The sequence below is a fragment of the Mesocricetus auratus genome, unplaced genomic scaffold, assembly GCF_017639785.1.
Source record: "Mesocricetus auratus isolate SY011 unplaced genomic scaffold, BCM_Maur_2.0 Super-Scaffold_100015, whole genome shotgun sequence".
NCBI classification, from domain to species: Eukaryota; Metazoa; Chordata; class Mammalia; order Rodentia; family Cricetidae; genus Mesocricetus; species Mesocricetus auratus.
Window position 1 is genome coordinate 52290300 of NW_024429198.1, and position 26666 is coordinate 52316965.

General features: G+C 38.3%; 1 protein-coding gene across 1 annotated transcript in view; it reads right to left on the reverse strand.

Moving 5' to 3' along the window:
- Positions 1–25319, reverse strand: part of Ccdc178 (coiled-coil domain containing 178) — a 388724-nt gene extending 363405 nt beyond the window's left edge. The window contains exon 1 of the mRNA XM_040757896.1: positions 25042–25319. The gene's annotated coding sequence lies outside the window, so the exon portion shown is untranslated. The remainder of the gene's footprint in view (positions 1–25041) is intronic.
- Positions 25320–26666: the final 1347 nt, after the last annotated feature.

Consider the following 26666-nt stretch of genomic DNA (forward strand, 5'->3'; position numbering starts at 1 on the left):
TTAGCTTTGAGCTCTCTGAGCCTCTTGCTTTGGATTCTCTAGTGCTGGAATATGCATAGCTCATATAGTGTTTTTAAGATAGCATTACTCACCTGGTATGGCAAATCAAATATTCAAGGTCAGCCTGGCCTATAGAAAAAGACCCTGTCAAAATAACCAAAATGAATTAAAAAGAAGGAAGAATAGAAGAGGGGGAGTGAAAAATGGAAAAAGGTAGCAATAAAGGAAAATAGAATCAACATCCTAGAATAGAATGTGATTTGGGAAAATATCAGACTCATAACTGATTTTTTACATTTTGTCATCACTAGCATGAGTAGTACTAATAGTAGTAGTGGTGGCAAGGTTTGAGGGGGTCATAAATGCTGTAGCATGGCACATATGGAGGTCAAAGGAAAATTATATAGAATCTCCTTTCTCCATCTATCTTTATCTTTGTTCCTGGGACTGACCTCAGGTCACCAAGCCGCCCACTTTACCTACTAAACCATGATATCATCCCCTTATAACCTGCAAAATACATGGTTCCCACACCACCAATTCTTTATCAAAATGAAATACTGTAGAGTAATGGTTAATACTTATTGTTAATTTGATAGGATCTATAATCTCCAAGGACCTCTCTGGACATGACTATAGAAGAGTTTCTAGATTAGCTTATTATTTGAGGTGGAAAATCTAAATATAGGTATCCCATTCCTTGGATCCCAGAAAGAGCAAAAAAGAGAGAGTGCACTGAGTATTTCCATCTCTTTGCTTCTTAATTGTGGACACGATGTGACCAGTTGCTTCCAGTTCCTGCTGCCATTCCTTCCTGGAAGTGTGGAAAATAGCCTTACCCTGTGAGCCAGAACAAACCTTTTCTTAAGTTCCTTTTGTCAAGTATTTTGCCAAAGCAAAGAGGAAGGTAACTAATATATACAAGGCAATATTTCTGCTGACTTTGACTTATTATGAATGCTAGATTTTCTGTCTCATCTACTCATGCATAAACATCCCATTAATACCACAAAGCCTCTTCATATTTTACAGGATCCGAATTTTCAATTATTCCTTTCTCTCCAAAGAAGTAGGAATTTAGCCTTCTAGTATGAGACTTTTATCAGTCAAAACAGTCAATTAAAAATGTACTCACCATCCTCCTGCCTCTGCCTCATCAGCATATACTACCACTATGTGCCTCCTGAACAGGTGCAAGATCAAGCCATATAAAAATCCCTGGGTGGATAGGAGAAAGGCTTAGCCCCACCTTAGCTGAGTAGCTATTGGTAATTGATGGCTGCTCAGGGAGGGAGAACCAATTTTGGTCAAGGAGGAGGCTTCTCCAGAGAGCCTGTAGTTAATCTAGTAAATGGCCCTACATCCATATACATACAGGCAGCACTGAGAGGACCCAGTGGGAAAGAATGAAACACTATCAACAAAACCCCTAAAGTTAGGATAAAATTGTAGAGATGGGTTGGAGTCCAGGGGAATGTGGGTTACACTTGACTAAAGCACATTGCATACATGTACAAAATTCTCAACAGTACTGCAGGTCAGTAGATACGTAATGTACATATGTCACAAGTAAATCTACTGAATTGTCTTTCAATCAAAATGATAAAGCAGTGAATTAAAATGAAGAATCTCTTGGCTTTGCTATTGCAGAGATGGGAATGGCCACGTGATAATTTCTGTTTATTCACTGTTGCTTTGCTTTCCTGGAAAGGTTTTGAGCAATAACTACTGCAGTCTCCACTACCTACCATTTACTTATCATTTTCATAAATCAGACAGGGTACTTTCCCGTTCTCAGATCTCTTTGATAAATTTGTGTCTTGCCTCATTTTCTTAGCCATTGTGACTTGGATCATACAACTTGCCCAGAGCCACACAGTTGGTGATGGAGTGATATTCAAACCCAACTGTGACTCAACCTATTTTATAGGAATATACAAAGGATTATTATCAGCAGATAGTTAATTGGTTTCCCCACATACTTTTTCTCCAAGACATCAGCAGAGTAAAATGGTTATGGTAATCCTATAAGAGTGGGAGGGAAGAGTAAGAATATAACAGCCTTTTATTGAGGTGGGGCTCCTGCCCAGGAATAGACAGTGTGATGGTTTTAACGCCACCAGCACTTGTACTGTATTTTTGGTCTCCAGGATAACACACTTCTAAGAAGATCTATAAGACAGTTTTCAGAAAGGTTTAGATGAGGAGGAAAAACACATGCTAAGTATGGACAACAGCATCCTAAAAATTGGAGTTACAGATTAAATGAAGAAGACGCTGAGCTGGGCACCTGCATTCACCACCCACTCTCTGCTTCCTGTTGCAAACACAATGTGACCAGCTGCCTCATGGTCCTGCTTACATGCTTCTGTTGCCGTGATGGCCAGAGCAAATTCTTCTCCCCTTGAGTTGTTTCTTTTCCCACAGGAAGAGAAGAGTGGCTAATATAGAACAAAGAGTCAAGTGATTGCACTGCACAGATCTCCCAGAAGCCGTGTGCACAAAGCTATAGCAGTCGTGGGTGTGGGGAAACATCTGGAAAAGCTACCCTTGCTGAAGTCTGGGAAGAACCTTAGAAGCGTCACACCGCTCCACAATGCCAATAGCACTGGGCACCTCCATCAGAGAAGCAAGTTCTTGAGGATTCACCCCTGACCTTTGTCTGTTTTCAGAGACCTGGCTCTGACTGCTACAGGTTGCTACAGCTTGGGAATTTGTAGAGATTGGTATCATTTCAGTCAAGACTCCAAAATGCCCTCAAATTCTAGACAGATTCCCTATTCTGATATGTGAAGAAACACTCAAATATCCACCTAACAAAATGTGGACCTAAGTTTTAGATGAAGCTTCAGGAAACCGCAGAAATGTGGGGGAAGAACCCAAAAGTAGAAGTAGCATGAACATCTCTTTTTGGTCAAAATCCAGGGGGACACAGACTCTCAGAGGGAAGTGTTTAACCCAGACCAACAGAATAGGAATTGCAACAAAAGGATTATCCTGAGGAGGACTCGGCCTCTCTCCATAGCTAAGTCTCCCCTGACCTGGAAGAAAGAAGGCACGAAGAGCTTTGTCATGCCTGCTGCCCTCTTGGAGAGGCACAGAGGATGCCTGCAATGGTGGAACATTTAGAAAATCCGCCTAGTTATAGAATCCACAATCCAAATGTCTCTGTCACTAGACACTGAACAACACAGGGCATAAGACGTATCACCTCTGTTGATGACAAAGACACTGCACGCGGGGAGGGGCGCTTATGAAAACATATTAAAATATATTAAACATATTAAAATATCTTAGCTTAATTTAAATCAACTAGATATAATTATAAAACCAACCATCAGAAGTAATGTTCAAGTAGCCAATAAAATATAGTTACATTTATCACTTAAATGACTGGAGAGTTCCTAAGTAAAAAGTCTCTCTCTCTCTCTCTCTCTCTCTCTCTCTCTCTCTCTCTCTCTCTCTCTCTCTCTCTCTCTCGCTCTCTCTGTCTGTCTCACACACATATATATACATATATATATAAATGTTTATATAGTTAAGGTGAGAAGACATAATTTTCAGTATCCATAGTTGTATTGTTATTACTGACAGAATTTGCAATTTATAATTCCAACAACGTATTATAACAAAATAGCCTACCATGCTAATCAACATTATTCTGCTTAAACTATAATCTTTCTCTTAGCACACATATTTTTCCTACTCAACATCATCAAAAAACTAAGTTTCTACATCAGCAATTACATTCACAGTTATTTTCTCTCACTTGAATCTGAGACTAATTCTAATTGACCACACCTGAACATTCATACATTTCACAGAAGGAATCTGCAGATATTATCCCTAATGGAACCCCTGTGACACATCAGCCCACGCAGCAACTGCTGTCACTTTTCTTGTTTGGCCTTCAAGTTTTCTATCTGCCAAAACATGCTGTTGCCAAGATAATTATAATCTAGAATTCTGATTAAGTTTATGCACGTGTTACATTTCAGTGTTTAATATTTAATCATAACTTTTAAAACAGAATATTTCCATTGCAATAATACTCTATTTTCCATTATATTTTAATAAATTAGATTTTTAAACCTAATAGTTTTCCTGCTTCTCAGAATATATCAGTGAAACTTTCTAAATAGTGAGAAACCCTTTCTGCTTTGAATGAACATAGCATATGCCAGGTTTCATCCTCAGGACAATTTTTATGATCCAATCATCTGATCCCCCCACCAATAAGATTTTGCGATAGAAATGTCACTTGTTTACTGTACAGGTAACGCTTGCAGGACCCTTGTCTCATTAACTATTCTTGCTAGTAATAAGGAGATTCAGAAGCAGTTCCTGATTTTAACGTGTCAGGTACTCTTTCATATCTATTTGTTAAAACTAAGTTTCTGCTCTGGGGTTTGGAGAGACGATTCAGTGGTAAGGAAAGAGCACTGGCTGGTTCTTCCTCAGGCCGGGGTTTCAATACTCAATACTCAAGGGGCAGCTCACAACCATCGGTAGCTCCAGTTCTACGGGATCTGACGCCCTCTTCTGGCCTCTGTGGGCACTGCACATGTGATACACAGACATACATGCAGGCCAAACACTCAGGCACGTTATACCAAAATGAATAAATCTTAAAAAAAGAAGTTTCAACTTCAAGTTGCATTTCTCCTTGTAAGATTAGTGCAAGTAACAGAAAAAACTGGGACAAAAGGATGTTACTGCGACTGGTGCTTCCTTCCAGGAAACTACTGGTTGAAAAGAAAACAAAAAGAGGAATATTCTTCTAAGATTGCTATTCAGGGATTATTTCCTTATTTGCCAACAGTCTTGTATTCAGATACTGTTCCATTGTGGCATTTTTAAAAATTTTTATTTTTTATCTCCATTAATCTGCAACTTCATTTAAGAGGAAAATGAATCATGACAAAGCCTTAATATACTGACTGAATATTTATCATAACAAATAACGACTTAAAATAAACAATTAAGACAGGATGTCTGTAGTTGGAAGCTTTTATGAGTTCTGTCCAGTTCCAATGGACCAGCTGCTCTCTGCCCACTGGGACCCACAGCAGCTTATAACCTCTCAGAGACTTAGAGACTTAATATATATTTATAATTGTTTGGCCAGTGGCTAAGGCTTATCACTGGCTAGCTCTCTCCCTTTTATAAATTAAACCATTTCCACTGATCTGTGTATCACCACTTGACGGTGGCTTACAAATGATGCCTTGGTATCTTGCCTCCCCAGTGGCTACATGGCATCTGCCTGATTTTCTCTCTTTTTCTGTTCATATTTTCTGCCTGGCATTATTTTGCTTAGTTACTGACCAAACAGCTTTATCCATCCACCAATAAAAGTATCGCATATTCACAGCATACAGAAGGACATCCCACGTCAGACATCATTGCACAACCCTGCCTGGTCTGGAACTTGCTACGGAGACAAAACTGGGCTTGAACTCATATAGATCTGCTTGCCTTTGCCTCCCAAGGGTTGGGATTGAAGTCATGAGTGACCATTCCCAGCTTTGTTCTACATATTTTTAATTTGGTTATTTGCTTATCACACTAAGTATCTTTGAGGTTACATACTACATCATATATGAGTAGGAAAAGGGTATGTTTGTCTGGAATACAACTCCCAATACATGGTCGAGAAATCTGTGGACGCTAGCCAGGCAAATTACAGTCTCTGTTAGCATAGGGACTATCCTACCTTATGTATGGGAAAACAGAAATTATGTATAGCCTCAATCTAAATGCTTTGTTGCTCTTACTGTGTCTTGTGTGTGTGCATGTGTCTTTGTGTATGTGTGTGTGTTTTGTTTAGTTAACTGAATCTTGAAGAACTAGAAGTAAAACATACATTTCAAGGAAACTCTAAGAAAGGGAGTTTATAAACAAGAGAGTTAAGTACACTTGGCGACAGATAAATTGATGAAATCTCTGGGAGCTAGATCTCATGGAAGTCTGATAATGAAGGCCTCCATTGCCTGAGTAGACTTTTCTAGAAGAAGAACCGCTATTATTTCTTTTGAAAATGTAATTAGGATTCTGAGGAACAGTTGTAAACACAACAACTCTACTTCCAATGCCAGCTGCTCTTGCTTTGATGCAGTATTCATGTGAGAAAGCTTCGCCATGACAGTTACTTGGGAATATAATATACCTTCTTTGAGAGGTGTTTTGTGCGTGTGTTTGTGTGGGCCTGATCTTCAACACAGGTTGCCCTACAGATGTGACATGATGTGTTGACACAGTACAGTTCCCAAAGTGGTAGTACAATCGTTGAGTAAAAATCCAAATGAACCAAACGAGTCTTTCTTCCTGTTTTTCCTCGAGTACTTTGTCACAGAAACAAAAAAAGTTTCAGGACAGAAAACATATGGCCAACTGGATGGAACACTTTTATTGGATACAGCAATGACTGACAACCACCCTGTTAATGTCAGGTACATAGCCCTATAAGATCGTAGCTGCTTGATCTCATTAGTGAAACGAAAGAATGCACTATGACTGGTATGGAAGGATGTGAAATGTAACAGACTTAGCCAACCTTCCTGAGGCGCTCTGTGAACTATGGACTGTGGTAGAGGAAAGAGTGGCATAAAGAGGGCGTTAGTAAGTGGGAAAATATTACATCATGTTTATGCAGCGATAGAAATGATCATTCATAAAGAAACACTCCATGCAAGAGAGAGTAATGGGAATGCCAAACCAAAAGCCAAAACTAAAGAGTGATCTCTGGGTCCTAAGAGCTCCTCATGGCAATGGTAACTCCAGTTATAGGGGATATGATACCCTCTTCTGGCCTCTTTCTTCACTGCACACACGTGGTACTCATACAGCTATGTAGCCAAACACTCACTGTAGCTCAGTAATAGAGTGCTTGCACAAAACCCTAAATTCAGTATCAAACACTGAGGGATAATAATTAACAATTTGGCAATAATTTACTTTGGCTGGCATAAAACTTACAGACTAGCTTATGTAAAATACTCAAATAACTAAATATAGAGACCTAGATGTTTAACAAATTATTTCAAACATATATTAAATGTCTATGGATAGAAACAAGTCTAAGTGAATACAGCAGGAAAAGAAGGACCCAGTAGATGATACAGAAAACTAAAAGATCACATCTATTAAAAAGTAACAGTTATTTTGGGTAAGAAAAGAGAATTTTAAGTAATCTGTGCTTGGTTAATCAATTTAAACATTGGAGATCTAATTATCATTTTTAATTGTAAACAAATAACCTATCATTGAAAAATTTGAAGTAAATAAAGACATCGGACAGGCAAGAATACACCCAGAAAATATAGGACATGAAAAGGAGCAAAGAAAGCTTTTTGGGGGATTTTGAAGGGAGGAAGGCAAAGTGGCAAATGACCTCATATTATAATCTCAAAGAAAGAAATAATTGAAAAATGTGAAGAAGAGGAGCAGGGAAATGGCTCAGTGGTCAAGATCCAGATGACCTTGAGGAAGACACACATTTGATCCCAACCAGGCACACTGAGTGCTCACAACCACCTGTGACAAAAGCTCCTGGGAATTCAATGTCCTCTTTTAGCCTTCATAGCAACCTATTCTCCCAGGCAGGCAGGCACACAAAATAATAAAATGAATATTTAAAAACTATAGGAAGGATGAGTTAGGATGTTTGTGGTGAATATTGCTTTCTCACATCTTTAAGAGGATCTCTGGGCCAGGGACAAACTAACCTTCTTTTTCTGTAAAATGTCAGAGAATTAAACTCTCCAAGCATCACAGGCCAGATAGCTTTGGTCCTTTCTCATATTCTACTCCGCCACCTCAGTACCAAGGCAGCTGTGGAAAATTCAAAAGCAAATAGGTGGCTGAACTCCAACAAATGTTCATTTGTAGCAGTAGACAATGGACCAGTTTGGCCTCTGGCATGAGCTGACAGAGAAGAATGGATAGAAAAGCAAGATTTTTTAAAAGACAAGCTAAAGAAACTTTCAAGAATAAATTCATTAATACCCTAATTAGTGCCACTCTAACTGCTAGGCAAAACTACTAAAAACAAAATATGAAAGCACAGATACACTACAGTATATCTGCAAACCATCAAAGCGGGAAGAATTACAAAACAGCCCAGAAAGAGAGTGTCTGATTTATATCGGAATTTGATTCCACTCAGCAGCTTTCTATCATGCCAGGAGAAAACGGAATCTCATATGCAAATTGCCCACCTAAAGCTAAATTTAAAACCAAGTAATTATCATTCCAAAAGAAGATAAAATTAAATCAGTTTATGATTTTAAAAGGTTAGTACAGTTTAACATTATTGAACACACAGTAAAACCCATAAAACACAGTTTTCAGCAAAAAAAGAAAATCCAGCACATAATGAAACAATGAGATGAAAATATACACAGTTGGTTCTCATTATTCATGGTAGTTATGTTCTATTAAGTTGCTGGGAACATTGAATTCATGAATACTGAACCACTGCTCCTAGTGGCTATATGTGTGGTATGTGCATTTCTAATCTATATCTATGCCTATAAATATAGTGTCAAGTCCTAAGATAAACTTATCCTAATGGATTCTATGGTTTTTGGTTGTTTTTTTTCGTTTTCAAAAGAGAGAATGAGGTTCAGAAGTGTTAAGTAGCATGCCATCCCAGGAATATGAGTACAAGTGAGAAATTAGACTCGGTTCACCTGGCCTGGGAGCTGGCAACTTCCTGAAGCACAGAGTCTGTCCTTACCATCTTTTAGGGGTTCTCCCTGCAGAAAAGCTGATCAAAGAAGCCAGGGCCCAGATTGTTTGGCCTCAGCAATGAGTGTATGCATTGCTAGGCTCAAATTTCTCACCGCCACCACCCCCCTGCTGCTGCAAAGGACCATGAAAGTGGTGAGAGTGCATTTTAGAATACTAGGTACTTTCTAGCAAGGAGGCAAGTTACAAGATTTGACATCCCCATATAATGAGGCTCAACTGTGTAATTATCCACTTCCTTTGGTATCAATGGACCTTGCTATTATTTGAAAGATAAACATTATGTGATACATTTTGTTATTTTAAAACCATAAACTTAAATTTTCAGGGAGAGAAATGCAACAGAGGCTCATTGTCCCTGAAATACAGGTCTTATGCCATTTTAGCTTCTGTATCTCCCTGGGGAGTAAATTAGAGATATCGAATTATACAGAAAAGTTAACCTAATAGGCCAGAGGCTGTTATCCTTAGACCCTTGTAAGGTGAGCTCCTGGCCAGAGTCTGGGAATACCATTTCAGGAAAGTTCCCACCATTCCATAATTGATAAAAATGACTCACTGGACCTAAAGGATTTGTGCAAACAATGGTTTATGCTGAACACCTGCTTTCCTTCTGTTAAGTCTGCGATTTTGACTCAGTTTAGGCAGAAGGCACCGAATCTAAAAGCCAGGGCACTGAGTTTCTAATGAACCTCCTCACGTGGCCATAACTTAATGCTGGAGGATTAGGTGGTCCACTGGGAGGAGGCTTGGTAGCATGTGCCCGGCTTCCTCCACAATGTTCCTAGCTGTGGTTTCCTGGAGCTGATTTCCTTTGTGATGCTATTGCTACAATACCCAGTAGATGAGAGCTATGAACATGTCTGCATGCTACGCACTGTGAGTCCTCCTTCAGTGAACTGCAAAAGCCATCCATGTTCTAGAGTTCACCAAACTTGTGAATTTGTGTATTTTATTGTCTTTCACTAGGAGGCAAGTGCTGTCACTTGTGATGACATGGATGAATCTGAAGGAGGTGATACTAAAGGAAATTAGCCAGACGTGGAAGGAAAAATAATGCATTGCTTCAAGTATGCTAAAACGTTGAGTATGTAACAGCAAAGAGTCTGTCAGCAGTTCCCAGAGATAGAAATGTTGACCACAGGAACAAATATGCAATTATTTAGGATGAATAAGTCTAGCAAAGTCAAACACTGCTTAATAAGAGTAAATAATATTCCATTCCATGCTAGACATTTGCTGTGAGAAGACTTTGGCCTCTGTCATAGCCCACTTGGAAAGCACTGCCTATGCAAGAATTCAAACACACACACACACACACACACACACACACGCATGCACACACACACAGGTGATAGATATTCATAGATTATCTGTTAGTTTGAAACAGATTATCCCACTGTCACTCAAGCTGGCTTCCAAACCCATGATCTCTAGGCCCCAGACACCTGAGTTCTGGGATTACAGATACTTGCTACCATGTGTGACAATTCTGTAGGATTCTCCATAGTCTGCAATTAAAGTTTCTTTTTTAGACTTTTATCCTTCTTCTAATGCTTCTCTACTTTATTGTAAGCAATCATCTAAAAGGCAGTCATACTAATCTTTAATGTACCAGTTTATAAAGCTGCATGAACCAATTCTTCAATGACTTAATACCCAAACCCTCACATGAAGGAAGAGTCAAAGTATTTGGTAGTTAGAATATTTCCAAAAATTCTTAAGTAAGATACATATTAAAATGTCCAGAACCTTTTCCAAGTCTGATATCTCTCCACTTCATTTTGTTGTTGATAAAAGTGAATATTCAAGGTAACTTCAAGACCCAAAACCCCAAAGCCAAATTTGAAGATGCCAAAAATACAGCATTCCAAAAACTTGGAACCTGACTTCAAGAATTCTTGTTTTACCATGCCCTTCTTAGCATCTGTCTGAATACTAAAACATGTAGGTTCCATTCTACACTGGATGGTCCAGACAGATTAACACCTTAACTTCAGCACCCCCTACTCTTAGATCTCTCTTAACACTAGTACACTTTGCTTAATTGAAGAGGAACTCTGAAAATTAGTCTCACATATGAAATCTGAAGTCCTAAATATAGCAATGGCAGTAATGCTATAAGAACCCTGAATGGTCACAGCTCCAGAGGCTAAAGAAAATAATTTGTACTTTTAAGGCACCAATAAAAGACAATAGATTAATTCTGTTGCAATGAAAAATGGCAGTCATGTATGTAACAGCAGACTGTTTAATATGTAAATAGAAAAATTGATCTTAAGCAGATTTTGCCTTCTGTTTGCCAATTCTAAAAAGCACTAAAAAGGATTTGAAATTTCAAATATATATGAGAGAGGAAAAGAGGAAGTGAAAGATGGGAGAGAGAGGTGGGGGAGGGGGAAGATAGAAAGGAAAAGGAGATTCTATTATTTTTAGTTATCTATTCTAGCCACAGCAACACTCACTGGCAGAAATACTTTGATTTAAGAGCACAAAACATTTGTCACCAGGCAATTCCATTTGAGATCATAATGTTCTATATTTAATAAAAACATTAACTCACCAGAAATATATATTCTTAATATTGTAGTTGTAAAGCCACGCTGCCTTTGTGTGCAGGGCTCAATAAAAGACAGAGAGGAAAATGAGACATAGAAGAAAAGCTAGAATTGTGTTTAATATGTTAAATAATAATATGAGAAAATGGAAGTCTTTGAAAAGCTTATCTGGTGCTGGTGAGATACCTTAGTAGATGAAACATGTCCTGAATTCCATCCCTGGGCCCCACATAGTAAAAGAATAGCACAGTCTCTCCTACTAATTGTCCTTTGACTTCCACACAAGTGTCATGGCATGTGCACCATCCACATACATGCACATAAATACACACAAACAAATAAATACATTAATTAATTAACAGTAAAAATAAAAAAATTACAGGAAGGAAATTTTCCAGCTGTAACTAATTCAAGACACAGTGACAACCATCTCTGAACACTCTATTCACTTTTAATACAGTTTATCTTATTTTCTTTCCCGTTAGCTCCTTTGCTCATCCACGTCATTTCTGCTCACATTTATAAGCTGGACTGCCTTCACTTCCTTAACAATTCCCTGTGGAAAGTAAGATCTGGGGTTCTTGGCAGTCCTCCTCTAGAAGATGACCCCTACCAACATCTCTTTGGTATATTTTCCCGTAGGTGAATATGGAGAAGCCTTTCCATTATGGGCCACTTCTTCCACTTTCACTTTTCAAAAGCAAACAAACAAACAAACAAAAATCTTCTTTTGAAAAAGTAATTCACATGTGATGACAGTCTTGCAAACCTGAAGTGCAGATGTAATATAAAGTAAACACAACTTTTGGAACCTATTCCCATGCCTCCACCTCTAAGTTTTTTTCAGCTATTTTAAATTTGGCATTTTAGGGCTAGAGAGATGTGTCCGCGTGAGGAACATTTTCTACTCTTATAGAGGACTGGGATCCAGCTCCCAGCACCCACATGGTGGCTAATACCTGCCTAGAACTCCAGTTCCTGGGATCCATCACCCTCTTCAGGCCCCTACCAGTTCTGCATGTGTAAAACACAAACACACACACACACACACACACACACACACACACACACACACACCACACACATACACATTTTTTTAAAAATCTAACATTTGACAGAAATGGTGGCCTCTCTTGGCTCTTTGCGTCCCTTTTGATCCACTATGCTATGATCCAGTGTAGTCACTTTTCTTATACTTTAACCTATTTCCATATTGTTTTTGCAGTTCTGTAGTAGTTCATAGTGCCTTTTCCTTGCCTATTGCATGCTATGCTCTTTACAAATTTGTACCCACATTGCTCTCATTAACTATCACGTGTTGCTTGACACTTGTGTATCTTCTATAATTATTCCTTTAAAGTGGCGGATGTGGGCTGGGGACACGGCTCACCTTTCACAGTACGTGGCTAGTATGCATGAAGCCCTGGCTAGACCATCAGCATGACTAAGCCAGGTGAGGTGGTGAAAGTCTGTAATTCTAGTCCTTAAGGTGCGAAAGCAGGGCCATCAGGAGTTCAAGATCATCCTCAGCAACAATCCAAGTTTATGGCCAGCCTGGTCTACAGGAGACCCCATGTCAGAAAAAAAAATCAAACATATCCCATATGTACACATATGACATGACCAGAGCCTTAAACACATCCTACATAAAACTGAAACAGAAAATGCCTTATTTTGAAAAGATCTCAGGGTGGTTCCTACCTGGGCTGATACTTTATGGTAATAAAGATTTCTTTTAAAAAGTTAACAGACTTAAATATCATTTGAGCATTGCCATCTTTGAGTGTTTATACTGCTGGGTAAAGCCCAAGTATGATTAAAGAGCATAGCTGAAGAGTTTTATATCATTAGCACACTGCTTTGCCCCTCTGTCCTCTGTTTCTTTCACAGTTTCAACTCAGGCAAATGGATAGTCTGGGAGTTAGTAGGATACTAAACCCGAATCACATTTATTTTCTCACAGGGTCCTTATCTACATGGTTCTGAGAATGAGTCTTCCCTGCCTCTGTTGTTCTGTACTTGAGCCTTCTAAAAGAGTCCAGTGTATGTTTGTCTGATTGGCTTGTTAAATAAAGCACTGTTGGCCGATAGGGAAGCAAGATAGGTGGGACTAGGAGTCTAGGAGGATTCGGGATAATGTAGTGAAGGGAGTCGTGGACACGTGATCCCTGGAGGAGAGGACGTAAGTCTGGCGTTTTAGGGAACAAAAGTTCTTATAAAACTATATATTAGTGATTATGGGTCAATAATTAAGTCAGAGCTAGGCTGAGAAACAATAGCAAATGGCCAACAGCTTAATAATTAATACAGTGTCTTGTCTCATATGTTATTTGGGGGCTGAAAGCAGCAACAGGAACCAGCTGGCGGGCAGGAATACTAAATGGTACAGGCTGCCTTTTCAGCATTTAAAGTTTCAACTTACAAATTCAGGGGGTAAAAGTTGTATTTTTGTCCTTCCCAAAACATCTAACATGAGCTTCTGCACTTTTTGTAGGATATTCCCTAAACAATAAAAATGGTAGTCATCTCCTGTCCATCTTTTAGATTTGTCTATAGTTCAGAGAATGAAGCCCTAATGAGCTTCACTCAGTACCAAATGCACTTGACTTTAAAAAGTATGGGGCACGGGAAGTAACAGATGCTCAGCAAAACACTTGTTTCTGGAATTATAGAGATAGCCCCCTACAACCCAGTCTTTATTCCTTCAGAACATATGTGGTCATGAGACATGATGTTAGATAAGGGTATGAAAATGTAAGAGACAAGAAGCTATGGACTTTAAGTTCTTTGTTCTGGCCCTCCATGTGATCCTGGAGTTTATATAACTAGATAATCATAATACTAGTTGTATGTTATATATTTATTTACAGTATATTATAACAATACCACATATTATATACTTATGTAATACAATATAATGAATGTAATATCATAGAATGCTTGTGAAGTGGGAAGTGCCCTTGATCATCTGGCAATGAACTCATCGCCATGATGCACTAGTCTCCAGTTTCTGGAGCAGATTTCACTACCAGCCCCAAAATGTTCTATATCACCAGATGCAATGAAGAAGCAGAAACGTTAGCTCTGGGGGTTGAAATGTGTCCAAGTTCTCAGGTGTCTTGATCAACTTTGCAACCTGTAGTCTTCTAACAATTCATTGGGTTGGTCTTGCAAGAAAATTTACCCCAGAGTCTAGTCACCAGGAGGAGCTTGTGGGAAGACTGTAGAACCATCAGTAAATAGATTTTCCTATTTCCATTTTCTGTTTCCTCTGTAAAACTCATCAGCACATAGTTCATTTACTGCTCTACACCAAGCTATAGTGGTACACTAATGAATATATTTTTTAAAAATCCTGTATTTTGAGGTTAGAATTCCTATTTTTCAGCTGTTCAAGCACATTCCCATTTTTTTTTCGCCAGTCTAAACCAGAGTCTTAGGTCTATTGTTTGTATTATCACTTGTTCAAATAATAGTTCCTATTGAGCTTCAATTTCAAATAGATAAACAATAAAAACAGTAGTTCAGTCATCCTTGTCCCTCAGTGGGTGCCTCCAAGACCCAAGTCTATTTTGTCTTCCTGCTTCTCTGAGACCTCATTTGTCACATTTCTTAGTTAAGGTGAAGCTGTCACATGTGAATCTGTGAATGGGGAAAAGACTTCTCCAGTAGTCATCATTGTCTTTTGTTTTATCACACTGATGAGAAAACGGTAAGGAAAGGTGACATTATTTGTTAGAATCTCCATTTTAAAGAAAACAAAAGGGACATGGCCATGTATAACGCTACCGGATTAACCACTCAGTCAACAGTGTGGTCCACAGCAGGAGTTCTCAAAAATTAACATGCCAAAGTGTATAACAGATTGTTGTCTCTATTCTCCATCCAGCTACTCATAAATGTATGCCTTCTTCAATTGTCTAAATAAGCAAAAATAATTGTATGTATGGAATAACACTGGAATTAAATAAAATGAAAAATTAGTAGCAATTCAATTAAGTGTGGTGTTATCAAACTTTTTTTAAAACATGGGTTTCTGACTTTCAAATTTCATGCCATAAAATGATAGTATTAAAACATACCTTTTAACATAATTCTATAGACAACTTTGTGGAAATTTCAAGGCAATAGAGGTTTAGTAGAAAAAAATGAAGATTCTAAGAGAGAAACTATTTTTCCTGCAGGTATATATTCATGCATGCATGTATTCTGTGAGTACAGTATAATGTATATACTGCATATATACAAGAAAAATAAATTGTCATATATTTTAATATCTACAAATATAGGTTTATATATGTGCATATATATATGCATCAAATTTCTCAGTATAACAGGAAATCATAATAATTTCCCTAGTTTAAGAATTTTGTCATTTATTAAAATTCAAATCAATTCTCATTTTTAGATTTTTATTTCCTAACAATCTATTTTATGTCTGTGAATGTTTTTCTTCCATGCTCCATACATGCAAATATATCATATGTGTCTAAGTGCTTGTGGAGACCAGAAGGGGACATTGGAGCCCTTGGACCAGACAGTTACACACAATTATGAGAACCTATGTGGGTGTTGGGAATGAAACACCAGTTCTCTCAAAGAGCAGCAAGTGCTTTTAACCATCTCAAAGGCACTTGGATTTTATATTTGTTAGCTAATAAATTTATGATATCACAGTGATTTTTACTGAGCTTCTTTGTTCTGTTAGTATTGATTCTTTTTCTCCACTGAACTTATCACTTGTGTGCTATGGACCAATCTTCGTACACTGTATTATTACTCATTGACTAACAAAGAGCTGACTGGGTGGGAGAGTCAAACTAGGAGGACACTGGGAAGAGTCTCAGGAGTCAGCAGCCGGATGCGGAAGAAGCAACATAAGTAGATCATAGATGAAGTGAATGGCCTAGGGGAAGCACATAAGTTAATAGAAATGGGTTAGTTTAAGTTGCAATATCTAATTAGTAGCAATCCTCAGTTATTGGTTGAACATTTATAATTCATCATAAGTCTGTGTGTGGTTATTTGGACACTGGCTGGTGGGACAGAAAAGTTCACCTACACTTGTGTGAGTCTTCCTATGTAGCAGCGATTGGGTCCTGAGTATGTGATCTTCTTCCATAAAAGATGAAAATATCACTTTCCCAAGTGGATAGTTTTTGGTATTGATACCCTCTTGTTGGGGAAGTCCTGTGTATATGTCAATAAAGTACTGTTGGCCAATAAGGAAGCAAGATAGGTGGGACTAGGAGTGGAAGAGGATTCTGGGTAGGAGAAACACAGGGAGTCAAGATGTAACTGCCATAGAGATAAGAAGCCCGGAAAGTTCTCCGGTAAGAGAAATACTTAGATTAACAATTATGGGACAAATACTTAAGTCAGAGCTAGCCAGTAAGAAACAAGCAAGGCCAACAGCTTCATAATTAATATAGCCTCCTGTGTGTTTATTTGGGACTGATGCGGCTCTGGAACCAGGCTGGCAGGAAGGCTTCTCCTTACACTCTCTGATATGTTTAAATGTAAGGTAAGAATTGACAGGGAAGTGCTAAAGAGATACATGAGGGGTTAAGAGCACTGGTGGCTCTTTGGGGACCCGGGTTCATTCCCCCACACATATGGCAGTTCACAGCTGTCTGTAACTCCAGTTCCAGGGGGATCTGACACCCTTATAAAGACACACATGAAAGAAAACCACCAATGCACATAAAAATATATCATTAAAAAAGAATTGACAGAGAAAGTACCAAGAAAAAGGATACTGAGGGAACCATGAAGTTAATGGAAGTGGTACAGGTCCCTAAGCCTGGATGGGAAGGAGCTAAGAAGAAATGTTTCCCAGAGAGGTAGCTGAAATTACATGATAAAAATTCTGTTGCAGTCAATAGTAGTATCAATATTCTACATTAATAGCTTTTTACTGTAGTATTTTAAATTCTAACAAGAAAGAGATAAAGCTATAGTAACTCTGCCTTCTGTCACCATGGCTTCTGAAGCTAGGTATTAACTATGAGTTTTGGTAGTTTGTCCTCTTTGCAAATTTGAAAGCATTTCCTTCTAACTTTCAGGGTGATTTCTAGCTCTTTACAAGCACAGTGGTCACACTGTGATCTTTAGTTTTACTTTGAAAATTGGTACTATAATTTTGTTTCAATTAAGATCTCAATTTATACATATAGAAGGCAATTAGAAGAATGAGAGACAACTAGAGGCTATCTTTTCTGCCTCAACAGATAAATGTGTTCTTTTTTACAACCAACTCACAAGGCACTTAGTGAATTACAAAAGCCCCTAAGTTTATCACATGGAATAGTTTTATAGATCCATTTTAAGTACTCTCAACACTATGTCTATAAGAAATAAGACTAATAACTCCAAAATGAGATATATGTTTTGAGATGTTATGGGACAGCTATTATTCAGAGTGAGCAAATGCGTATAGAATAAAAAGCATCCTCACACCAGGTCAATGGTCTTCTGTCCAGTTTAACAGATTATAACAAAGGTGTTTCAACAGACTTAGATTTGTACCCATAGAGTTGTTGTGAGTGAAAGGAAGACCCTACCCTTCACAGGTTAAATGTTAGAAAACTAGTGTTTAACATCTGAATGATGGATTCGCTAAGTTACAAGGGGAAAAAAACCTATAGGAAAAGGTTATCATAAATCATAAATCATGTCAAGAGAAATCTTTGAGCATTCTTGACACCTTTACCCATCTGCTTAAATTACTTGAAAATGTTTTTGTAGATGAAGGTGACCTTGATGAATTAGAATCTAGAAGAAACTAGGTGGTGAGATTTTTTTTCTCTTGAAGACCGGTGCTCATAGTAACACAGTTACAACATTAAGAAAGACCCATAAATTACCAGCTTTCAACAAACTACCTAAAATGAAATCTTGAAAGACAAACTTTGTGAAATAGGCTTATTAACTCTTAGATTACTTTTATTTAATTTTACAAGTGGGTTTTCCAGCTTTTAAGAGAAACAATGACCAAGATGTTGAATACTATTTTTAAAAAAGGAAAGCAAGAAATCTGATAGATAGTTGAGATATTGACAAACTAGAATGGTTATCACACATGAGAGTGTTAAGTGTGACAGTATCGGGAATCCTGCTTTCATAGATTCAATAAAAACAAACAACATGTTTAAATTTCACATCCTGGCACATTTGAACCTATGCTAAGACCTTTCTCTGTGGGACTGGCTTCCACATTGATAACTGTCATGAAGTCAGCAGTGACATCATTCCTCACAGTATAAATTGGTATACTCCTTAAAACACTGTTTATTATCTAAATGAGGCGCAGTATTCTAATATTCCACCTTGTGGTTACTAACAGTGAAAGACTTACCAAACTAAGCTGAGCAAAACTTCAAAAATACTTATCTTAATAGTTCCTTTCCTGAGGTAAAATTAATTCCAGATTAACCTCATAGATTCATATCGATGTCAGGATACCATCTACTGCAGCATCCTAGAAATGTGAATCTTTGGACAACTTCAAGGTTGTTCAAAATCTCCTACCAAGTAAGATCAATACCTAAAGGAGTCCTAGACATGGCCCACTGTGCTGGACCTGTCAGTTCTACACAGTTGCTAATTATTGGATCTAATATAATTCATATCATCACACTCCTGTGTCCTAGCTCCCAGAGATTTCATTTTTTGTAGCAAAAGAAAATGGGATGGTTTAACAAAACTCATGTAACATGATGAAATAAAATGTCTTTCATTCAGAGAAAGTTTGAAGAACCATAGTAGAAGATACTAAGATTAACCAAATAATTTAATGACTTAGTACCATACTGCCTTACATATAAGCAAGTAATAACCCAAACCTGGCATATGCTACAGACACTCTAAAGAATAAATACTGGTACTGAGTCAAAACAGTCTGAAAAGTTTATAACTTGCCTCACATACAGACTGACCCTTAAAGAAAGGATGCACAGTGTCCTGAAGGGAATCCCACATTATTTATCTCAACATGTTCCATTGGAATAACACCACTTCCAGGGTGGCCTTGAAGGCACATTCTACTCTTCATTGTCTTCTATTTGGGACATCAGTGGCTCCATTATATCTGTGTGAAGTTCCTATAACACACCTTGGAGTTTCTGATTTAGTGGTTCTGAAACTAAGACAGCTAACAGGTTAAAGATTCCAACATGACCTTGGTTTCTTCACTGAGAAAAGAATCATCTTCCACCTGGCTGTCTCTATGGTAGACTAGAAATAATGAATTCCCTCGCATACACAGAATAATCAATGTATCACTGTTCCTTATTTAGTTGTGCCTCTGAAAGAAATATCCTGGTGTGAGAGTATAAACTTGTCATTTCTCTCATTATTTTTTTTTGGTTTTTTTTATGCCTAAGGGTAAGTTATCACAAGATTGGCTGAATATGCAAATTCTCTCAACAAAAATGAAATTGTTCTAGATTTATTGCTAAAACAAGAATATTTGCCTATCTTTCTGTTGTCACCCCAAAGTCCACATTAGTTTTTATGACCTCAGTAAATGTGATCTTATGGATAAAGCTAAGAAACTGGGCTTTAGAGATGAATTTAAGTTTGAATTCTCTTACTTCTGTTTTACCATGTTACCATTAAGTGACTTTAAATAATCCTCATTTTTATTTACCTGAGAAAGAGAATAACTGTAAACACTGAAAAAAGCAAATTTAACAAAATTATGCTTTGGTCTTTTTTAAAATTATGATAGAATGTTTGAATACCCAGAAATTCTTATCAATAAAAACAGAGGACAATGACACATTATACAATGGCCTAAAGAGATGACCTGTGTTTAGGAGCACTGACTGCTTTTGCAGAGGATCCAAGTTCAGTTATCTGGATCCAAACTGAGGCAGCCCACAACCAGCTGTAACTAGTTCCAGAGGAACGGATGTCCTCTTCCGGTCTCTGAGGGATCATGTACACGATTTGTACAAATGCATATATACTCAGGCACACATGTATACACATAAAGGTATTTTTTAAAGCAGCATATACTGCTATAAAAATAAAAAATGTTAACTCATGAGAGGACATGAATATGTCAATAGCATAATGGCAAAATTTATAAGCAATTTTGTGCTAGTAATTTTGCCAACATGGATGCAATTGGAAAATTCTTAGGGAGTGTCAGACCACAGATCACTGAAGATACATTGCTCTATTCTCTCATGGATTTTCTTCTGCTATTGTAGCTTAGATCACAAGGACAACATGGAACCGGAGAGGTGAAGGAAACCTGAAACTTAGTTAACACTTGCTGTCGATGTTTTAGATGTGTTTTTTTATTATTCTCATACATTTTTCTCTTTGTGTTTTTAAATTCTATTAAAATGATTGTTACGTTATGAATCTTTTCAGTATTATATGACATAATCAAAAGTTATTAGAATCATAAATCTTTTTGCTTACTTCTATATTCATTATATATTTAAAATTTAAATTATACTAATTTATTCACCCATTTTGTGTATGCATGCACAATCGGTACACACAAGCTATGGTACACTATGAAGATCACAGGAGTTGTGCGTATGGAGGAGTGGAGACAAGAATAAATTGCTTCTGTCCTTCCACCATGTGGGATGGACTCAGTCAGGTTTAGAAGCAAGTCCTTTAGGCAACTGAGCTGTCCAACCAGCCCCATCTTATTAGCACGTGAAATGGTGTTTGCATGTTTGCATACATGAAATAAATTACTGATTTCAATCATATTGTCACTGAAATCATAAATCTTCATGAAACATTCCTTCCTCTGCCTCTGTCTTTTCACCCCTCCTTTTTCCTCTTCATCTTCTTCCTCCTCCTCCGCTGCCCTCCTCTTCCTCTTCTTCATCTTTATCTTCATCTTCATCATATGAGGCTTTGCTATGTTACCCTGTCTTTTACTCTAGAACCCAAAGATCCTTCTCCACCAGTATCCTGAGTAAGAGGAACAACAGATCCATATTTCAGGGCCTCAACCTCAATAAAGCATTCCTTGACATGGATTCATTTTTGCATATCCTGCACAAGCCTTCTTTAGCATCACAGTTTTTTAAATGTGCTCCCTAGTTTCTATTTGCAAACATTTAAAACAGAATTTTATATATCTCTATCTAGAAATGAAATCAGTATATTTCTCTGTTAGCATACAGGAAATTGGAAGTATATAACTTCATCAAATAAACTGGAAAATTTCCATTTTTACTTACGATGTTATCAACATGAAGTAATATAAGGACTGCTGAAATAAATATAGATGAGAATTTATTGTGTGGTGTGGATGACATTTATCACTGGGAAAATAAATGTTGAGTAAATAATGTTGCAGTAAATGAGCATTCGTGGGAGAAAAGTCACTTCACAGCTAATGTTTTTCCAGTAAAGCAAAGATTTAAATGTATAATAAAGAAGACTATAAACATCCTAGCAATAGACTTGGAAGGAAAATAATAATTTCTCTATCTCTTTATCTGAAAAAAAGGAACTTGAAATATGACAATGTAGAGTAATATTAAAGTTGGAAAATTTGATCATATGAAAAGATTGCACAGCAAAAATCCACCTTCATGAGTTAGGAAAAAAAAGGAAAAAATCCCTTAAGCCCAGTAGAAACTGGGTCTGGGGGTTAGTGACAGCTTACCAATAGTGATACACCCCCTTCTCAGATGTGTGCTGAATCAGGGACACATGGAATAAAACATTCCAACTTTTTCCCTTGCTGTTTCAAACAGGTGTGCTTCTAAGACAGGCCTCCCTGAAATTTTCATTCAGAATTTTATATTCCATAGAGTCCTCTCCTTTATAAAGTGGGCCAAACCTAGTAACTTGCCTGCAGCCAACAGAACACTACTACAAAGATTTTTGTGATTAGGTTACAAAAGGTCATAGTCAACTCTCTGTTGCCTGTTCAGGTGATGCTTACTGGTGGTGCAGGCTGCCATGTTGCAAAGACATACAGGGACATGAGCTGAAAGAAATGACAGATGACCATCCAAGATGAGTGAAGAACTTCTACAAGGGATTAAATCAGCACTGTAGCCCACAGCTGATATTCCAGTCACTAAGCCCTAGTTATGGGGACACTTTATACCTTTATAAACTGTCCTACCTGAGGCTGGCCACTTGGTATTAGGCTCTAATTATTATATAAGGTAAAAATCACTAGGTCAGACTCCAAGTAGTTAGAGTAAGATTGTTAAGAAAGTGGTCAATTTTGTGTTTTGCCCATGCCTATTATTTTGGGTCTCCTTTGTCTGCAATGCCCCCCCATGACACATTAGTAAGGTCAAATCATTGGCAAAGGATGAAGATGTCTTCACTGCGGAATTGCATTAGAATTGAAAAGGGGAGTTGGGAAACCACCAAGGGAAGCTTTAAAAGGCACAAAAGGAAGGCAAATGCACAAAGAACCCCTTGGTTTCAAAACCAGGACTTTGCAGGGCTCTTCATTTCTCATCTGAAGGTTTGTGACCCTACCACCTGAGAGCATCCTTATGTTCAAACCCTGATTCTATCCTTTTTTTAATATGGCATTTGTTAGGAAAGTGATTACAGCAAATAATGAAGCCAAGGTTCTTATTTTGAGATTATACACTGATAAGGGTGAGAGAACATAAGATATGTCTGTTCCTAATCTATGAGGGTTCCCTGTGGACACAGAATTCTGATTTCCAGGAACAGGCTTGTCATAGGGTTTCTATTGTCATGAACAGATACCATAACCACAGCAACTCTTATAAAGGAAAACATTTAATTGGGTGGCTTACAGTTTAGTGGTTCAGTCCATTGTGATCATTGTGGAACACGGCAGTGTGAAGGCAGTCATGTTGACGGAGAGGTAGCTGAGAGTTCTGCATCTTGTTCAGGCAGCAGAAACTGAACTAAGACACTGGGCATGGCTTGAGCATATATGACACCTCAAAGCCCATTTCCACAGTAACACACTTCCTCCAACAAGACCACACCTACATCAATACCACCACACTTCCTAATAGTGTCAGTCCCTTTGGGGGTCATTTTCTTTGAAATCATCACAAGGACCATCACCAGAATCCATCTGGTTGCCTGAACTCAAACTTTCAGCCTCCAGTCTTAGAAGAAATAAAGATGTGTGGTTGAGATTACCCAGTCCCTGGAACCTCCTCAGCAGATGAAGAACAGCTCAACAGTCTTCCAGCATCTCCTGACTTTCACATGGTGGTCCAGAAGGGATCCCTCCCTAAATCAAGCTACAAAGACATTAGGCAAACCAAATGAAACACCAAGAATTGTGGCTATGAATACTTGGTGAAGTCTTCTAGGATACTGCAGCCTAGCCAATAACCACTCAGTTGTGGGTGAGACTTCATCTTACCAGGATTTCCTAGTTTTGCAAGCCTCTATCTAAAGTCAAACCTTATGCCAGGACCCGAAAATGGACTTTTGTGGGAAGGAGGTCACTGGAGTTCTTTTCCCCTCTTTCCAATGGAGGCACTTTGGAAAAAATTCCCTTCTCTGTTTCTCCCACCTGTTTAACTGGCATATGAAGATGGATGGCCAAGCCTAGCTTGTTAGGCCTACAAGAGCCCAGGCTCTGACCCTAACAACCCCATTGACAGCCCTGGTCAGGACTTTCAAACACAAACAATGGATGATGCATGCAAGGCTTTGCACACCTCTCACAGGATTGAGAGTCACAACAGCAAACAAGAACCCTGAGAAGCTTAATCCTTCCTGGGTGAGCTGAGAGTCTCTGCTTCCAGGACAGGAAACAAGCTAGGGTGGAGATTTTGGAGGCAAAAAGATGCCTCCACAAATGGTACCCAACCAAAAACTTGTGCCATGACTGCAAACTCACTGGAGAGCTCAGTGTGTACCCCTGCTCTGACAGGTTAAAGCAGACAGACGAAAAGAACACTTCTAAAGTTCTGAGATTAAACCTGTTTAGGACCCCAGCCTGAGAGATTGTTCCAGAAACCACACACTAACTCCAAACAAATAACATTTTCAAAATATCCCCCAAAACATAGTAGAGACATGTCCAAAAATAATAAAAATCACTCAATCCCAAGGACCACATATTTAAGGAAAAAGTACAATTAACTGATGCTAACACTCAGACAAAGCAGATGATAAATCATTTAACAATGATATTAGAAGGATCATCATAAAAAGACCTTGAAAACAATTACAAGTTATACTGAACAGATGAAAAAAAGAACACAACAGAATGTTGCAAAACATGAATACTAAGGAATTAGAAATAATAGCACATTTTTAAAAACAGCTATATATGTTCAAAAATAAAATAGAAGTGTTAGACAGTTAATTAGAAGCAAGCTTGGAGGTCACTGAGACTGTAAGTAGAGTTTCCCGTGCCAAGGTCACTCTCAAATAAACACACCGAGGCTTATATTAATTATAGATCAAGCTTGTTACTAACTAGCTCAAACAACTTAACCCATTTCTACCAATCTATGAACCTCCCCATGGCTCATGGCTTTTACCTCTGTCCCATTTTGTGTGCTCAGCTCTTTCTGCATCTGGCTGGCAATTCCTCTTGCCCTGTCCCTTCCTCATCCCAGCAATCTGCCTGCCTCAGGCCTTCTCATCCAACCTCTTTCTGCCCAGCTATCAGCCAATCAGCTTTTTATTAACAATGAGAGCAATATACATTTACAGTCTACTAAAGGGTTATTCCATAGCATGGGTCTGTTACAGTTTACTTTCTATTTAAAACACTCACCGAAAACAAGTTGAGGAGTAAAGGGTTCATTCACTTGGGTTCAGGTTATGTCATCCAGGGAAGCCAAAGCAGGAACTCCAAAGCAGCAACCCCAGGGCAGCAATACCAAGACACAGACCATGAAGGAATGTTTCTTCCTGGCTTTCTCTCACACTCCTGCTCAGCAAGTTTTCTTATACAGCCCACATCCACTTACTGAGGTACAGTGCTACCCACAGTGGGCTATGCCGTCACACATCAATCAGTGCTCAAGAATCTAACTCTCAGAAAAGTTCTCAGGCCAGTCACATGGAAAGAATTCAGGTAAGGCTCCCTCTTTCCCATCGGTTCTAGGTTTGTATCATGCTGACACCTGAAGCCCGTGGTAACCGGGTAGAGCTGTCTCTCATTATCAGTAATTAAATGTCAATGGGATCTCTGGTCCTGGGTAGAGATGTTACATTCTTATGTGGTTGTAAGTATATTACCTAGCCAGAGACACTCTGATAAAGAATGTTACACATATCATTGTCCTCTGCCCTAAACATTAACTCAAATGAGTCCACCAATCCACCTGGACAGGAAAGCGCCTTTGGGGAAGCTGTTTCCTGCAGACTTTAGCAATGGTATGAAGCTTGTTTTACAAACAGGTGCACACACTGATCTCTTCAGCTGTCATCCACTCGTTTCCCTGGAGGGTGCCTACATTATCAGTATTGTACTTACTACAAAGTCTACCTGTCTTCTACAGTGTATTCTGTGTGGAAATAACAAGACTTGGAAGCCAAAGAGGATGCACATGGTGAGACCATAAATGAAACAACATTGAGTTTAATGGAACCCACAATATCTAGAGAAAAAAAAGTATAAGATCCTCAAAAGCCTAAGACAATTGCTGAACATCCAAGGTCTGTAACACTGGAGTCCCAGAAAGAGAAGGGACAGTGAAAGAGGCTGAAGGAATACTCAAAGAAAAAGAAACGCTCCAAAACATTTAGCAGTATATATAAACACACAGGTTTGAAGAAACAACAGATCCCTAATAGGCTAAACCAAAACAAATCAATATGAAAATAAACCTTAAAAAGCTGAAGGAGATGAAGAATAAAGAAAATCTAGATAAAAAGAGGAATTCTCACAGTTGACTTTCTACCCCAAAGCAGGGAGGTGCAATCCTTTCTCACATGGTAGCAGTGTAAGTAAGCAAGAGAACAGGAATGATGCAGTTCTGATCTACAAGTAGCAGAGAAAGAGGCTAGTGTATCTTTGAATTGGCCATGGACAGAGCTCATCACTTTAGTCAAACATGATAGCAACCAAAATTAAGGAACCCAGGAAGAGGAACTACGTGTCAGTTTATGACACCAATGTTCTATTAAGAGAAAAGTAAAATAATAGGTAGGCAGGGAGAGAGAAGAAAATGAAAGCTTTTTCTTTGTTAGCATAAAATACAGGTCACAGATGAAGTTCTGGAACTAACAGACCATCGTCATAACCAAATGCATCCACACCCTTAAAGACCAATGTTATTTGTGTGTTTGGCAACAGAAAGGAAGAATCAGGGAGAGTATAACAGAAGTAACTCAAAAGCCATCCTTCCCGAGAATTACTGTAAGCAAGAATAGTGGGTGAGTTCTTCCTTTCCA